At 38.5% G+C, this 18,735-nt stretch overlaps 1 non-coding gene across 1 annotated transcript; it reads right to left on the bottom strand.

Annotated features, from left to right (window-relative positions):
• Positions 1-9,010: 9,010 nt before the first annotated feature.
• LOC148544147 (small nucleolar RNA R71) lies at positions 9,011-9,118 on the bottom strand. The gene has a single exon (XR_015900637.1). It is a non-coding gene; the product is annotated as a small nucleolar RNA R71 (small nucleolar RNA).
• Positions 9,119-18,735: the final 9,617 nt, after the last annotated feature.

Genomic DNA, 18,735 nt, shown 5'->3' with positions numbered 1-18,735 from the left:
GCTCATCTTTTGAGGTGGAAAGAATTTGGCCAATAAAGCATTGACCAACTTTTCCCAAGAGTTCAGGCTTTCTTTAGGTTGTGAGTCCAACCATATCCTAGCTCTGTCTCTTACAGCAAAGGGAAAAAGCATAAGTCTGTAGACCTCGGGATTAACCCCATTGGTCTTAACAGTGTCACAGATTTGCAAGAATTCAGCTAAGAACTGATGAGGATCTTCCAATGGAAGTCCATGAAACTTGCAATTCTACTGCATTAGAGAAAATAATTGAGGCTTAAGCTCAAATTTGATTACTCCAATTGCAGGAATTGAGATTCTTCTTCCATAGAAGTCGGAAGTTGGTGAAGTAAAGTCACCAAGCATCTTCCTTGCATCTCCACCATTGTTGTTGGGTTCGGCTACCATGTCTACTTCTTTTTCAAAATTTTTTGTAAGGTCCTCTCCGGAGTGTTGTGCTTTAGCTTCTCTTAGCTTCCTCTTCAGAGTCCTTTCAGGTTTAGGATCAGCTTCCACAAGAATGTCTTTATCCCTGTTCCTGCTCATATGAAAAAGAAGAAAATAGAAAAAAAGAGAAATTCTCTATGTCATAGTATAGAGATTCCTTTATGTGTCAGAGGAAAAGAAGAATAGAATGAAAAAGAATGAGGTAGAGAGAATAAGAGGAATTCAAACACAGAGAGAGGGAGAGGGTTCGAATTATGAGTAGAAGAGAAGTGTTAGTAAATAAATAAATAAATAGAAAGAGATGAGAGAGAGAGAGGGAATTCGAATATTAATTAAAAGAAAAGAAAAATATTTTTGTTTTTATTTTAATTATAAGTTAGAATTCGAAATTTAAGAAAAGAAATAAAAGCAAATTGAAAACTAAATAAATTAATTAATTAAAAAGATTTTTGAAAAATTTGTTAGTTAGTTTTCGAAATAGATGAGAGAGAAAAGTAGTTAGGTGATTTTGAAAAAAATAAGAAATATTAAACTTTTTAAAATTAAAATAAACAAGTCAAGTAGTTAGTTGAAAAAGATTTGAGAATAAATTTTGAAAAGATAAGAAGTTAGAAAAAGATTTTGAAATTAAAATTTTAAAAAGATATGATTGAAATTTATTTTGAAAAAGATTTGAAAAAGAAATTAAAAAGATTTGATTTTTTTTTTAAAATTAAAGTTGATGACTTGACTAACAAGAAACTAAAAGATATGATTCTAGAATTTAAAGATTGAACCTTTCTTAACAAGAAAGTAACAAATTTGAAATTTTGTGAATCAAAATATTAATTGTTAGTAGAGTTTTTGAAAATATGAAATAAAAATAAGAAAAAGATTTTGAAAATTCATTTAAGAAATTCGAAATTATTAAGAAGAAAAATGAAAAAGATTTGATTTTTGAAAAAGATTTGAAAAGATAAAATTTTTAAATCGAAATTTTGACTTGACTAACAAGAAACAACTAAATTTTAAAATTTTTTGACTAAGTTAACCCAAAATTTCGAAATTTATGAGTAAAATAAGGAAAAGATATTATTTTTTATTTTTGAATTAATGAAGAAAGAGAAAAACAACAAAAAGACACAAGACATAAGAATTTAAGATCAAAACAAGAAAAATATGCAAAAACACTTTGAATGTCAGGATGAACACCAAGATCACTTTGAAGATCATGATGAACATCAAGAACATATTTTTGAAAATTTTTAAGAAAAGAAAGACATGCAAGACACCAAACTTAAAAATTTTTAAACTTTAGACACTAATAATTCGAAAATACACAAGAAAAACAAGAAAAGACACAAAACAAGAAAAATTAAAGATCAAACAAGGAAAATCATCAAGAAAAACTTGAAGATCAAAGAACAGAATGCATGTTGAATTTTTCGAAAATTTAAGAAAAATTAAAAAGATACAATTGACACCAAACTTAAAATTTGACACAAGACTCAAACAAGAAACATAATTTTTTTTTTGTTTTTATGGTTTTAAAATTTTTTGTATATTTTTTTGAAATTATTTTGGAAAAAGAAAATAAAGAAATTCAAAATTTTTAATAAAAATTCCAGGATTCATGCAATGTTAATTTAAAGCTCCAGGTCAAAAGATTAGACATGGCCAAATGGCCAGCTAAGCTTTAGTAAAACACTGTAAATAACAATATCAGATTTAAGAATCCAAAGGCTCATGCAATGTTATTCTAAAGCTTCGGTCCAAAAGAATTAAACATGGCCAAATGGCCAGCCAAGCTTTAGCATAACAAATACAGACATGTCCTTTCTACAATAGAAAGTGGAAACCTCAGTCCAAAAGATTAGACATGGCTTAACAGCCAGCCAGGTTTCAACATATCTCATGAAGCTCTAGAATTCATTCTTAAAAATTTTTGAATGAATTTTTCGAAATCACAAATTTTTTTTCGAAAATAAAAATAAAAAAGCTTAAACATAAAATAAAATTACCCAATCTAAGCAATAAGATGAACCGTCAGTTGTCCAAACTCGAACAATCCCCGGCAACGGCGCCAAAAACTTGGTGCACAGAATTGTGATCACACTTTTCACAACTTCGCACAACTAACCAGCAAGTGCACTGGGTCGTCCAAGTAATACCTTACGTGAGTAAGGGTCAATCCCACGGAGATTGTCGGCTTGAAGCAAGCTATGGTCATCCTGTAAATCTTAGTCAGGCGGATTCAAATGGTTATGAGGTTTTGATAATTAAAAGATAATTAAAACATAAAATAAAATAAAGATACTTATGTAATTCATTGGTGGGAGTTTCAGATAAGCGTTTGGAGATGCTTTGTTTCCTCTGAACCTCTGCGTTCCTACTGTCTTCATCCAATCATGCGTGCTCCATTCCATGGCAAGCTGTATGATCCTCTCGATGAAAAATACCAGGTACGGTTTCTGCACGACTAATCAACTGTCGGATTTCTCGTCTCGGATGAAAAATATCGGGTACAGCTACCGCACGGCTAATCATCTGTCGGTTCTCACTAGCATCGGAATAAGATCTCTCTATCTTTTTGCACACTGTCACTGCGCCCAACATTCGAAAGTTTGAAGCTCATCACAGTCATCCCTTCCCAGATTCTACTCGGAATACCACAGACAAGGTTTAGACTTTTTGAATCTCAAGAATGCTGCCAATTGGTTCTAGCCTATACCACGAAGGTTCTAATCTCACAGATTCGGATGCTTTGTTGTCAGGAAAGGCGATGTAAATCGTGGATTAGAGACCCAAGAGATTATACTTTGGCTGTCGTCCAATGACTACGTTGAACATCATGTAGACCGCTTGTGGTTGTCAGGCACGCGGATCTTGGCTAAGCGAGTAATGAAGATAGTGGGTAATTGTCACGGGCCACCCCTTCATTCTGACTTAACTAAATTAAGTACGAGAATATATCTTGGAGAAGAAGTAAGCGTGAATTGAAAGAGAAACAATAGTACTTGCATTAATTCATGAAGAACAGTAGAGCTCCGCACCTTAATCTATGAGGTGTAGAAACTCCACCGTAGAAAATACATAAGAGAAAGTAGTCTAAGCATGGCCGTGTGGCCAGCCTCCAATGTCTAAGGACTAAACGTCCAGAGATTGATATACAATAGTAAAAAGTGCTATTTATACTGAACTAGTTACTAGGGATTACAAAAAATAAGTAACTAAGTGCAGATAGTGCAGAAATCCATGTCCGGAGCCCACTTGGTGTGTGCTTGGGCTGAGCATTGAGCTTTACACGTGCATAGGCCATTTCTAGAGTTAAACGCCAGCTTGGATGCCAGTTTGGGCATTTAACTCCAGTTTTGGTGCCAGTTCTGGCGTTTAACGCCAGAAAAGGGTCTCTGGCTGGCGTTTTACGCCAGTTTGGGCCATCAAATCTCGGGCAAAGTATAGACTATTACATATTTCTGGAAAGTCCAAGATGTCTACTTTCCAACGCAATTAAGATCACGCTAATTGGGCTTCTGTAGCTCCAAAAAATCCACTTCGACTGTAGGAGGGTCAGAATCCAACAGCATCTGCGGTCCTTTATCAGCCTCTGAATCAGACTTTTGCTCAGGTCCCTCAATTTCAGCCAAAAAATACCTGAGATTACAGAAAAATACACAAACTCATAGTAAAGTCCAGAAATGTGATTTTTTCATAAAAACTAATAAGAATATAATAAAAAGTAACTAAAACATACTAAAAACTATGTAAAAATAATGCCAAAAAGGGTATAAATTATCCGCTCATCACCGGTGGTAGTGGGCCGAGAAGGGGTAGTAAGGAGAAGAAGAAGAAAGGAAGAAAAATTATAGGAAAGAAAAAGAAAATGGAGAGAACAGGGTAGCGTGCCCCGCTAGCTGCGTCAGGCATGTGACGCGCGTGCCTCGTCCACGCGTACGCGTGGATAGCAGAAATGGAGGGGGACGGGTATGCGTCAGGTGAGGCGCACGCGTGGGATAAGATTGTGCTCCTCGCACAAAGGCAGCACAAAACTCGCGCAACTCTCTGGTTCTTGTACTAGCAGTTGCAATACCAGCAAACGATGCGTGCGCGTCGCCCACGCTCACGTGTGGGTGTGCGAGATAGACCAGTGACGCGTATGCGTCACCGACGCGCACGCGTGGGAAGCATTATGCTCCTAGCATGAAATTTGTACAGTTCCATCAGAACTCTTTGGTTTTTGTACCAGGAGTTGTGGAAATGCAATCGATGCGTACGCGTCATCCACGCGCACGCGTGGGACGACTTTTTTTTTAAACAACATGAGGGAGATAATTGTAGTACAATCTTGGAATTCATTCAAGCTAGATACTTGAAAAACACTTAGAATTTCAGGCAATACTCAAAATCAAGCCTTTTTCTTCAAAATTGCCAATTTAACTAATACTAAGATCAATGAAATCCTCATGAAGACTCTAATAAGCTCAACAAAATCAAACAAAATCAACTCAACAAAATCAAACAATCACAAAATCAAACAAAGACTCTAAAACTACATGTAAGAAACTATATACAAGGAGGATCATACCATGGTGGGTGTCTCCCACCTAGCACTTTTCTTTAACGTCCTTAAGTTAGACGGTCATGAGCTTGAGATCATCTTCTTGGAACATCCTCAAGGACATCCATCTTGTCATTCTGGTTGGCCTTGGTAAGAGTGTCCTTCAAGGGGAGATGCTTCCACTTGTCAATTGCACCATGATTGGGTGCCTTGTTTACTTGAGAATATGGAAGTTGTGGATCCTTCCCCTTTTCCTTGCAAACTGATGAGTCCATATTTTTCGGTATATTTTGGTTTGATTCGAGTAGATTTCATCACATACACCACATTTATTCATCTAAATAGCATGCTTTTGTGTTTTCTTCCTAAATTGAGCTTAATTGTGAAAACATGCTATTTTGTGCTTAATTTAATCAATTTTATTCCACTTTCATTCCATTAGGTGCCTTGATGTGTTTGATGAGTAATTTTAGTTTTACAAGGCTAATATGGATGGAAGAAGTGATGGAAAAGCATGCAAAAAGGGAGAAAACATGAAGAAATGAAGTTTTGGAAGATTCAGCTTCCATGCGTGCCCACAGTAATGCGTGCGTACGCACGCCCACGCAAGTTTAGTGATGCGTACGCGTGGGAGCATATTTCGCCAAACGATGCGTACGCGTGACCCACGCGTATGCGTCGCAAGCAGCACGTGACTCACTTAATGGAAATCGCTGGGGGCGATTTTTGGGCCTCCAGAGCCCAGTTTTGGGACTCTCTGAAGCTGATTCTTCTTATATCAAGCATTGCCTCATTCCATGTGAAAGGGGGGAGAAATTAGGGTTAGTTTAGTGATGAGCGGATAATTTATACACTTTTTGGCATTGTTTTTAGTATGTTTTTAGTAGAATCTAGTTACTTTTAGGGATGTTTTTATTAGTTTTTATGTTAAATTCACATTTCTGGACTTTACTATGATTTTGTGTGTTTTTCTGTGATTTCAGGTATTTTCTGGCTGAAATTGAGGGACTTGAGCAAAAATCATATTCAGAGGTTGAAGAAGGACTGCTGATGCTGTTGGATTCTGACCTCCCTACACTCAAAGTAGATTTTCTGAAGCTACAGAACTCCAAATGGCGCGCTTCCAATTGCGTTGGAAAGTAGACATCCAGGGCTTTCCAGAAATATATAATAGTCCATACTTTAACCGAGTTTAAATGACGTAAAAGGGCGTTAAACGCCAGTTCTACGCTGCTGTCTGGAGTTAAACGCCAGAAACACGTCACAAACCAGAGTTGAACGCCAGAAACACGTTACAACATGGCGTTCAACTCCAGAAAGAGTCTCTGTACGTGTAACATTCAAGCTCAGCCCAAGCACACACCAAGTGGGCCTCGAAAGTGGATTTATGCATCAAATACTTACTTCTGTAAACCCTAGTAGCTAGTTTAATATAAATAGAACTTTTTACTATTGTATTAGACATCTTATGATTTTTAGTTCATCTTAGGATCATATTGATCACGTATAGGGGCTGGCCATTCGGCCATGCCTGGACCTTCATCACTTATGTATTTTTAACGGTAGAGTTTCTACACTCCATAGATTAAGGTGTGGAGCTCTGCTGTTCCTCATGAATTAATGCAAAGTACTACTGTTTTCCTATTCAATTCAACTTATTCCGCTTCTAAGATACTCATTCGCACCTCAACATGAATGTGATGAATGTGACAATCATCATCATTCCCCCACGAACGCGTGCCTGACAACCACTTCCGTTCCACCTTAGATTGGATGATTATCTCTTGGATCTCTTAATCAGAATCTTCGTGGTATAAGCTAGATTGATGGCGGCATTCATGAGAATCCGGAAAGTCTAAACCTTGTCTGTGGTATTCTGAGTAGGATTCTGGGATTGAATGACTGTGACGAACTTTAAACTCGCGAGTGCTGGGCGTAGTGACAGACGCAAAAGGAGGGTGAATCCTATTCCAGTATGATCGAGAATCTCAGATGATTAGCCGTGCTGTGACAGAGCATTTGGACCATTTTCACAAGAGGATAGGATGCAGCCATTGACCACGGTGATACCTCCAGACGATTAGCCATGCAGTGACAGAGCATCGGACCATTTTCCAGAGAGGATGAAAAGTAGCCATTGACAATGGTGATGTCCTTACATAAAGCCAGCCATGGAAAGGAGTAAGATTGATTGGATGAAGACAGCAGGAAAGCAGAAGTTCAGAGGAACGAAAGCATCTCCATACGCTTATCTGAAATTCTCACCAATGATATACATAAGTATTTCTATCTTTATTTTCTGTCTATTTATTATATAATTTTCGAAAACTCCATAATCAATTATTATCCGCCTGACTGAGATTTACAAGATGACCATAGCTTGCTTCATACCAACAATCTCCATGAGATCGACCCTTACTCACGTAAGGTTTATTACTTGGACGACCCAGTGCACTTGCTGGTTAGTTGTATCGAAGTTGTGAATGAAAAACGATTTACTAAGATGTGCGTACAGAGTTTTTGGCGCCGTTGCCTGAGATCACAATTTCGTGCACCAAGTTTTTGGCGCCGTTGCCGGGGATTTTTCGAGTTTGGACAACTGACGGTTCATCTTGTTGCTTAGATTGGGTAATTTTCTTCTTATTTTCAAAAAAAGTTTTCAAAAAAAATTTTAAATAAATGTTTTCAAAAATATATTTTTCTTCAGAATTTTTAAGAATGAATTCTAGTGTTTCATGATGATTTGTTGAATCCTGGCTGGCTGTAAGCCATGTCTAATCTTTTGGACTGGGGTTTCAACTTATCATCATAAGAGCTTGTTGATCTTCACACACTTAGTTGCTCTATACATGGAAAGTATCAATATCTTCTAAAGCTTGGCTGGCTAGTAAGCCATGCCTAACCCTCAGATTGGAGCTTTAGACTAAGAGTACACGATTCCTGGAATTCATATTAAAAATTTTGGAATCCTTATTTTTCTTTTTTTTCAAATTAATTTTCGAAAAATAAAAAAAATCATAAAATCATAAAAATAAAAAAAATTTATTTTGTGTTTCTTGTTTGAGTCCTAAGTCAACTTCAAGTTTGGTGTCAATTGTATTTTTTTCTAAAAAATTCTTTGCATTTTGAAAATTCATGCATTCATAGTGTTCTTCATGATCTTCAAGTTGTTCTTGGTAAGTCTTCTTGTTTGATCTTGATGTTTTCTTGTTTTGTGTCTTTTCTTGTTTTTCATGTGCATTTTTGCATTCATAGTGTCTGAACATGAAAGATTTCTAAGTTTGGTGTCTTACATATTTTCTTTGCATATAAAAATTTTCAAAAATATGTTCTTGATGTTCATCATGATCTTCAAAGTGTTCTTGGTGTTCATCTTGACATTCATAGCATTCTTGCATGCATTCATTGTTTTGATCCAAAATTTTCATGCATTGAGTCTTTTTCATGTTTTTCTCTCTCATCATAAAAAATTTCAAAAATCAAAAAAATATCTTTCACTTTTTCACTCATAAATTTTGAAAATTTGGATTGACTTTTTCAAAACTTTTTAAAATTCAATTGTTTCTTATGAGTCAAATCAAATTTTCAATTTAAAAATCTTATCTTTTTCAAAATCTTTTTCAAAAATCAAATCTTTTTCATTTTTCTTATTTATCTTCGAAAATTTTAAAAATATTTTTCAAAAATCTTTTTCTTATCTTTATCACATAATTTTCGAAAATAACATCATCAATTAATGTTTTGATTCAAAAATTTCAAGTTTGTTACTTGCTTGTTAAGAAAGATTCAAACTTTAATGGACTTTCATCTGAAGATCCTTTTCAGTTCTTAACTGAATTCTTGCAGATATATGATACTGTAAAGACTAATGGAGTAGATCCTAAAGTCTACAGGCTCATACTTTTCCCTTTTGCTGTAAGAGACAGAGCTAGAGTGTGGTTGGACTCTCAACCCAAAGATAGCCTGAACTATTGGGATAAGCTGGTCACGGCTTTCTTAGCCAAGTTCTTTCCTCCTCAAAAGCTGAGCAAGCTTAGAGTGGATGTTCAAACCTTCAGACAGAAAGAAGGTGAATCCCTCTATGAAGCTTGGGAGAGATACAAGCAACTGACCAAAAAGTGTCCTTCTGACATGCTTTCAGAATGGACCATCCTGGATATATTCTATGATGGTCTGTCTGAATTAGCTAAGATGTCATTGGATACTTCTGCAGGTGGATCCATTCACCTAAAGAAAACGCCTGCAGAAGTTCAAGAACTCATTGACATGGTTGCTAATAACCAGTTCATGTACACTTCTGAGAGGAATCCTGTGAGTAATGGGACGCCTCAGAAGAAGGGAGTTCTTGAAATTGATACTCTGAATGCCATATTGGCTCAGAACACAATATTGACTCAGCAAGTCAATATGATTTCTCAGAGTCTGAATGGAATGCAAGCTGCATCCAACAGTACTCAAGAGGCATCTTCTGAAGAAGAAGCTTATGAGCCTGAGAACCCTGCAATAGTAGAGGTGAATTACATGGGTGAACCCTATGGAAACACTTATAATTCCTCATGGAGAAATCATCCAAATCTCTCATGGAAGGATCAACAAAAGCCTCAACAAGGCTTTAATAATGGTGGAAGAAATAGGTTTAACAATAGTAAACCTTTTCCATCATCTACTCAGCAACAGACAAAGAACTCTGAACAAAATACATCTAATTTAGCAAACTTAGTCTCTGATCTATCTAAGGCCACTGTAAGTTTCATGAATGAAACAAGGTCCTCAATTAGAAATTTGGAGGCACAAGTGGGCCAGCTGAGTAAAAGGATCACTGAAATCCCTCCTAGTACTCTCCCAAGCAATACAGAAGAAAATCCAAAAGGAGAGTGCAAGGCCATTGACATAGTCAACACGGTCGAACCTAGAGAGGAAGTGGAGGACGTGAATCCCAAGGAGGAAGACCTCCTGGGACGTCCAGTGATCAATAAGGAGTTTCCCACTGAGGAACCAAAGGAATCTGAGGCTCATCTAGAGACCATAGAGATTCTATTAAACCTCCTTATGCCATTCATGAGCTCTGATGAGTATTCCTCTTCTGAAGAGAATGAGGATGTTACTAAGGAACAAGTTACCAAGTACCTTGGTGCAATCATGAAGCTGAATGCCAAATTATTTGGTATTGAGACTTGGAAAGATGAACCTCCCTTGTTCACCAATGAACTGAGTGATCTGGATCAACTGACATTGCCTCAGAAGAAACAGGATCCTGGAAAGTTCTTAATACCTTGTACCATAGGCAGCATGATCTTTGAAAAGGCTCTGTGTGACCTTGGTTCAGGGATAAACCTCATGCCCCTCTCTGTAATAGAGAAACTGGGAATCTTGGGGGTGCAAGCTGCTAAAATCTCATTAGAGATGGCAGACAATTCAAGAAAATAGGCTTATGGACAAGTAGAGGACGTGTTAGTAAAGGTTGAAGGCCTTTACATCCCTGCTGATTTCATAGTCCTAGATACTGGGAAGGATGATGATGAATCCATCATCCTTGGAAGACCCTTCCTAGCCACAGCAAGAGCTGTGATTGATGTTGACAGAGGCGAACTATTCCTTCAATTGAATGAGGACTCCCTTGAGTTTAAAACTCAAGGTCATCCTTCTGTAAACATGGAAAAGAGACACAGTAAGCTTCTCTCAAAACAAAGTCAACCAGAGCCCCCACAGTTAAACTCTAAGTTTGGTGTTGGGAGGCCACAACCAAACTCTAAGTTTGGTGTTGAACTCCCATATCCAAACTCTAAGTTTGGTGTTGGGGAGTCTCAACAATGCTCTGAACATCTGTGAGGCTCCATAAGAGCCCACTGTCAAGCTATTGACATTAAAGAAGCACTTGTTGGGAGGCAACCCAATTTTTATTTATCTAATTTTATTTCTATTGTTATTTCATGTTTTATTAGGTTCATGATCATGTGGAGTCACAAAATAAATATAAAAATTAAGAACAGAATCAAAAATAGCAGAAGAAAAATCACACCCTGGAGGAGGATCTCACTGGCATTTAAACGCTAGTAAGGAGCATCTGTCTGGCGTTCAACGCCAGAACAAAGCATGTTTCTGGCATTGAATGCCAGAAATAAGCAGCATCCTGGCGTTCAGACGCTAGAAATGCACAGTGAAGAAGAGATGGCGTTGAACGCCAGAAACAAGCATCTGGCTGGCGTTGAACGCCAGAAACATACTGCATCTGGGCGCTGAACGCCCAAAACAAGCATCAGTTCGGCGTTTAAACGCCAGAATTGCATGCAAAGGCATTTTACATGCCTAATGGGTGCAGGGATGCAAATCTTTGACACCTCAGGATCTGTGGACTCCACAGGATCAACTCAGCATCTGTGGACCCACAGGATCCCCACCTACCTCCACTCACTCTCTTCCCTCTTCTCAATGTTCATCCTCTCTTCCCAATAAACACTCTTCCCCAAAACTCTTCACCAATCACCTCAATCTCTCTTCCCTATCACCACTTCACCACTCACATCATCCACTCTTCCCCATAAACCTACCTCATAAACTCCACCTACCTTTAAAAATTCAAAATCAATTTCCTACCCAAAACCCACCCTTATGGCCGAACCTTAACCCCCCTCCCTTCCCTATATAAAGCCCTCCATTCTTCTTCATTCTCACATAACACAACCCTCTCTTTCCCTTCTTGGCCGAATACACCTCTCCCTCCTCTCCTCCATATTTTCTTCTTCTTCTTCATCTATTCTTTCTTCTCTTTCTCGAGGGCGAGCAATATTCTAAGTTTGATGTGGTAAAAGCATAAGCTTTTTGTTTTTCCATTACCATTGATGGCACCCAAGACCGGAGAATCCTCTAGAAAAGGGAAAGGGAAGACAAAAGCTTCCACCTCCGAGTCATGGGAGATGGAAAGATTCATCTCCAAAGCTCATCAAGACCACTTCTATGATGTTGTGGCCAAGAAGAAGGTGATCCCCGAGGTCCCTTTCAAACTCAAGAGAAATGAGTATCCGGAGATCCGACATGAAATCCAAAGAAGAGGTTAGGAAGTTCTAACAAACCCCATCCAACAAGTCGGAATTCCGAATGCATGGATCACAAGGAACCATGATCAAAGTAAGAACCCGAACCCAAAGAATTATCTCACCATGGTTCGGGGGAATTACTTAGATTTTAGTCCAGAAAATGTAAGGTTGGCGTTCAACTTGCCAATGATGAAAGAGAACGCACGCCCCTACACAAGGAGAGTCAACTTTGATCAAAGGTTGGACCAAGTCCTCATGGACATATGTGTGGAAGGAGCTCAATGGAAGATTGACTCAAAAGGCAAACTGGTTCAACTGAGAAGACTGGACCTTAAGCCTATAGCTAGAGGATGGTTGGAGTTCATTCAACGCTCAATTATTCCCACTAGCAACCGGTCTGAAGTTACTATAGACCGGGCCATCATGATCCATAGCATCATGATTGGAGAAGAGGTGGAGGTTCATGAGATTATACCTCAAGAACTCTACAAGGTGGCTGACAAGTCCTCCACTATGGCAAGGTTAGCTTTTCCTCACCTCATTTGCCATCTATGCAATTCGGCTGGGATTGACATAGAAGGAGACATTCCCATTGAGGAAGAGAAGCCCATCACTAAGAAAAGGATGGAGCAAACAAGAGATCCCATTCATGGAGCTCAAGAGACGCATGAAGCTCATCACCATGAGATCCCAGAGATGCCTCAAATGCATTTTCCTCCACAAAACTATTGGGAGCAAATCAACACCTCCCTAGGAGAATTAAGTTCCAACATGGGACAATTAAGGGTGGAACATCAAGAGCACTCCATCATCCTTCATGAAATTAGAGAAGATCAAAAAGCAATGAGAGAGGAGCAACAAAGACAAGGAAGAGACATAGAAGAGCTCAAGGACATCATTGGTTCCTCAAGAAGGAAACGCCACCATCACTAAGGTGGACTCATTCCTTGTTCTTAAATTCTCTGTTTTTCGTTTTTTTTATGTTAAGTGCTTATCCATGTTTGTGTCTTATTACATGATCATTAGTATTTAGTAACTTTGTCTTAAAGTTATGAATGTCCTATGAATCCATCACCTCTCTTAAATGAAAAATGTTTTAATTCAAAAGAACAAGAAGTACATGAGTTTCGAATTTATCCTTGAACTTAGTTTAATTATATTGATGTGGTGACAACACTTTTTGTTTTCTGAATGAATGCTTGAACAGTGCATATGTCTTTTGAATTTGATGTTTAAGAATGTTAAATATGTTGGCTCTTGAAAGAATGATGACAAGGAGACATGTTATTTGATAATCTGAAAAATCATAAAAATGATTCTTGAAGCAAGAAAAAGCAGCAAAGAACAAAGCTTGCAGAAAAAAAAAGAAAAAAAATAGCGAAAAAAAATAGAAAAAAAAAGGGGAAGAAAAAGCAAGCAGAAAAAGCCAAAAGCTCTTAAAACCAAAAGGCAAGAGCAAAAAGCCAATAGCCCTTAAAACCAAAAGGCAAGGGTAATAAAAAGGATCCCAAGGCTTTGAGCATCAGTGGATAGGAGGGCCTAAAGGAATAAAATCCTGGCCTAAGCGGCTAAACCAAGCTGTCCCTAACCATGTGCTTGTGGCGTGAAGGTGTCAAGTGAAAACTTGAGACTGAGCGGTTAAAGTCAAGGTCCAAAGCAAAAGAAGAGTGTGCTTAAGAACCCTGGACACCTCTAATTGGGGACTTTAGCAAAGCTGAGTCACAATCTGAAAAGGTTCACCCAATTATGTGTCTGTGGCATTTATGTATCCGGTGGTAATACTGGAAAACAAAGTGCTTAGGGCCACGACCAAGACTCATAAAGTAGTTGTGTTCAAGAATCAACATACTGAACTAGGAGAATCAATAACACTATCTGAACTCTGAGTTTCTATAGATGCCAATCATTCTGAACCTCAATGGATAAAGTGAGATGCCAAAACTATTCAAGAGGCAAAAAGCTACAAGTCCCGCTCATCTGATTGGAGCTATGTTTCATTGATAGTTTGGAATTTATAGTATACTCTCTTCTTTTTATCCTATTTGATTTTCAGTTGCTTGGGGACAAGCAACAATTTAAATTTGGTGTTGTGATGAGCGGATAATTTATACGCTTTTTGGCATTGTTTTTAGTATGTTTTTAGTAGAATCTAGTTACTTTTAGGGATGTTTTTATTAGTTTTTATGTTAAATTCACATTTTTGGACTTTACTATGAGTTTGTATGTTTTTCTGTGATTTCAGGTATTTTCTGGCTGAAATTGAGGGACTTGAGCAAAAATCAGATTCAGAGGTTGAAGAAGGACTGCTGATGCTGTTGGATTCTGACCTCCCTGCACTCAAAGTGGATTTTCTGGAGCTACAAAACTCAAAATGGCGCGTTTCCAATTGCTTTGGAAAGTAGACATCCAGGGCTTTCCAGCAATATATAATAGTCCATACTTTGGCCGAGTTTAGACGACGTAAATGGGCGTTGAACTCCAGTTCTACGCTGCTGTCTGGAGTTAAACGCTAGAAACACGTTACAACCTGGCGTTCAACTCCAGAAAGAGCCTCTGCACGTGTAACATTCAAGCTCAGCCCAAGCACACACCAAGTGGGCCCTAAAAGTGGATTTATGCATCAAATACTTACTTCTGTAAACCTTAGTAGCTAGTTTAATATAAATAGAACTTTTTACTATTGTATTAGACATCTTATGATTTTTAGTTCATCTTAGGATCATATTGATCACGTATAGGGGCTGGCCATTCGGCCATGCCTGGACCTTCATCACTTATGTATTTTTAACGGTAGAGTTTCTACACTCCATAGATTAAGGTGTGGAGCTCTGCTGTTCCTCATGAATTAATGCAAAGTACTACTGTTTTGCTATTCAATTCAACTTATTCCGCTTCTAAGATACTCATTCGCACCTCAACATGAATGTGATGAATGTGACAATCATCATCATTCCCCTACGAACGCGTGCCTGACAACCACTTCCGTTCCACCTTAGATTGGATGATTATCGCTTGGATCTCTTAATCAGAATCTTCGTGCTGTAAGCTAGATTGATGGTGGCATTCATGAGAATCCGGAAAGTCTAAACCTTGTCTGTGGTATTCTGAGTAGAATTCTGGGATTGAATGACTGTGACGAACTTCAAACTCGCGAGTGCTGGGCGTAGTGACAGACACAAAAGGAGGGTGAATCCTATTCCAATATGATCGAGAACCTCAGATGATTAGCCGTGCTGTGACAGAGCATTTGGACCATTTTCACAAGAGGATAGGATGCAGCCATTGACCACGGTGATGCCTCCAGACGATTAGCCATGCAGTGACAGAGCATCGGACCATTTTCCAGAGAGGATGAAAAGTAGCCATTGACAATGGTGATGTCCTTACATAAAGCCAGCCATGGAAAGGAGTAAGATTGATTGGATGAAGACAGCAGGAAAGCAGAAGTTTAGAGGAACGAAAGCATCTCCATACGCTTATCTGAAATTCTCACCAATGAAATACATAAGTATTTCTATCTTTATTTTCTGTCTATTTATTATATAATTTTCAAAAACTCCATAATCAATTATTATCCGCCTGACTGAGATTTACAAGATGACCATAGCTTGCTTCATACCAACAATCTCCGTGGGATCGACCCTTACTCACGTAAGGTTTATTACTTGGACGACCCAGTGCACTTGCTGGTTAGTTGTATCGAAGTTGTGAATGAAAAACGATTTACTAAGACGTGCGTACAGAGTTTTTGGCGCCGTTGCCTGAGATCACAATTTCGTGCACCATTTAGCATTATGTAGGTTGTTTTCTAGAGAGAGAAGCTCTCCCCCTCTCTCTAGAATTAGGGTTTCTTAGTTTAATTTCTTGTCATTTCCATGTTTAATTCTTGTTTTAATCTAGTTTCTTCTACCTTTCTTTGTTCTCTTGTCTTAATTTCCTTATGTTATCTTGTTAATTTCTCATTTTGGTTATTTTTATGCTTAAGCACACTCTTGTTATTTTAATTTATAATTAATGAAATTTATGTTTTCATGTCATTTATTGCTTTATTGAGTTGCTATCTTTATTTTCCTTGCTTGGTAGTTGTAGCATTTATTATTTCTTGTCATTTTTACCATGCTTTCTTTACATGCCCACCAAGTGTTTGACAAAATACTTGGTTGGGTTTTTGCTTAGTTTTTTACACTCTTGGTAGGGAATTTGGGTGTTTAGGTGAACTTGAGTAGTGGATGTCCATTCCACATTGTGTGAGGGTTGTTAATTAATTTGGTTTCCACTAACGCTAGTCTTTCACTAAGCTAATTAGTGAGTTGATTAGGACTTGTGGATTGAGATTAATTATGCCTAGTTGACTTATCCTCGATGTAGGGTTGACTAATTGGGATTAATTCACACACAATTACCATGTTTGTGGTCCACAACTACGATAGGAATCCTTAATTACCCACTTCTTGCCAAGAGTTCTCTTTAGCATTTAATTTCCCTTTCTTGCTTTAATTGCTTTGACTTTTAATTTCTTGCATGCTAAGTTACCTTCTTGTATTTGCCAATTGCAATCATCCAACCCCCATTTCTCTCATAGCCAATAATTGTACACTTAATTGCAACTCCTAGGGAAGATGACCCGAGGTTGAATTACTCTCGGTTTAAATTAGAAATATTAAACTTTGATGTTTGGGATTTAATTTATCGGTTTGGTCTATACTTGCAACGTAAGTTATCTTGAGTGGAAAAATCTAAACCGGTGCAAAATCCCCACTCATCACTAACTCCTCTTATGCCCATATCTTTACTAACACTTATCTCATCATCACTCCCAAAGTGTTCTTCAATTACATCATCTTCAACAATGTCACAACCAAAAGTTGAATGTACCTCTAGAGGTTGCCTCATGGTTTCCTCTAATTTGAACTTCACTACCTTCCCTTTGTCGTCAAATGAGAAATCCCCCGAAAATGCATCCGATTTAAACCGGGATGTCTTCAAGAATGGCCTCCCAAGTTAGATGGAGGATGGCCTATCCGAATCAATGGGAGGTGTCTCTAGGATATGGAAATCCACCGAAAAGATTAAGTCCTGAATTCTCACCAATACATTCTCAACAATACCCACAACTGAAATTATACTTTTGTCCGCAAGCACAAACCTAGCTCCGGATCGCTTTAACGGTGCAAGGTTCAACTTCTCATAAATCGAGAGTGGCATAATGCTCACACATGACCCTAGGTCGCACATGCAATCCTTAAGTTGAATCTCACCAATCATACAAGATACCAATCAAGGACCGGGATCACTATATTTTTCAGGAAAATCATCCATCACAGAAGAAACAGAATTGCCTAATAGATTCATCCCTAGTCCAGCCAATCTTCTCTTTATGAGTGCACACATCCTTAAGGAACTTAGCATATTTCGGAACTTGATGTATGCCATCAAAGAGTGGAACAGTTACCTCCACATTCTTGAAGATTTGCACTATGTTGGGATCAAGCTCCTCATGCTTCTTGGCCTTCTTGGCCACCGTAGGAAAAAGGTATAGGGATTTGTTCCTCTAAGTTGCTCTTCCACTTCGGTTCCTTGGCCTTTAATTGCTCTTCTTCTTCCTTTGCAACTTCTTCCTCCTTTTCATCTTCATCTATCTCCATTGTGTCACCAACTTCCACATTAGAAACATCCTCCGCCAACTTGATGGGCTTGGGTTCAACTTCCTCAAGCGTTGTACCACTCCTCAAGGTAATTACATTGATGCTACCCCTTGGGTTTGGGATAGGTTGGGAAGGAAGGTGAGATGAGCTAGAGGCTTGGTTGGTGTTGGTATTGTTGGTAGGAGGTAGTGCCAACCTTGTGAGAATCTCAGCTATAGAAGACATTTGAGCACTCATAGTGCTAACTTGTGCAGTGAGAGTCCTATTGTTCTCTTCATGTTTCTCCATCATAGCCCTAAGTCTCTCTTGCTCTTGGTAGAGTGCCCAGTTAGAGTCATCACCTTGGTTGGTAGAAAAAGAAGAGGGTTGATTGGTTTGTTGTTTTGGTGAGACGTTTGGTATCTATGGTTGTTATTGTGGTTTTGTTGTGAGTGTTGGTATGGTTGGTTATGATGGTTTTGGTTGGTGTTGTTGTGATAATGAGAGGATGAGCTGCCTTGGTTCCATCTTTGATTATGGTTGTTCCCTTGAGCATTGTCCCTCCACCCTTGATTGGAGCTACTACCATGAGAGTAATAGTTTTGGCCTTGAGATTGATAGGGTGGGCAGTTGTTATAGTTCACATTGGCTACCGCGAGAGTGTAATCCTCTTGGACTTGATGGCATTGGTCCGTGTAATGTGCGGTACTAGAGCATAAACCACATACTCTAGGAGGTCCTTCAAGTTGGAGGATTTGAGGCGGGGCTTGGATAGCTTGGATTAAGTGAAATGCCTTTTGTTCTTTGTGAATCTCCGTGAGGAGAGTGGTCATGTCTTCAAGCACTTTAGTCAAAGCCGATGCAGAAGGAGGTGTTTCCACCACACTCTTGGAAGGATTGTTCCTCACTCTCACATGTTGTGTAGCTTCGGAGACATCATTGATCAAACTCCATGCTTCCACCGCCGTCTTGTTCTTAGAAAGGGAACTACCACTAGAAGCGGTGAGCAATCACTTATCCACTGCACAAAGACCTCCAGTGAAATAGCTAATGAGCAAGTGAGTGTCTAACCCATGATGTGGACAAGACTCCAACA

This window comes from Arachis ipaensis, chromosome B9 (assembly GCF_059453495.1).
Source record: "Arachis ipaensis isolate K30076 ecotype BB chromosome B9, ASM5945349v1, whole genome shotgun sequence".
Lineage (NCBI taxonomy): Eukaryota > Viridiplantae > Streptophyta > Magnoliopsida > Fabales > Fabaceae > Arachis > Arachis ipaensis.
This window is presented reverse-complemented; position numbering and strand designations above follow the sequence as displayed.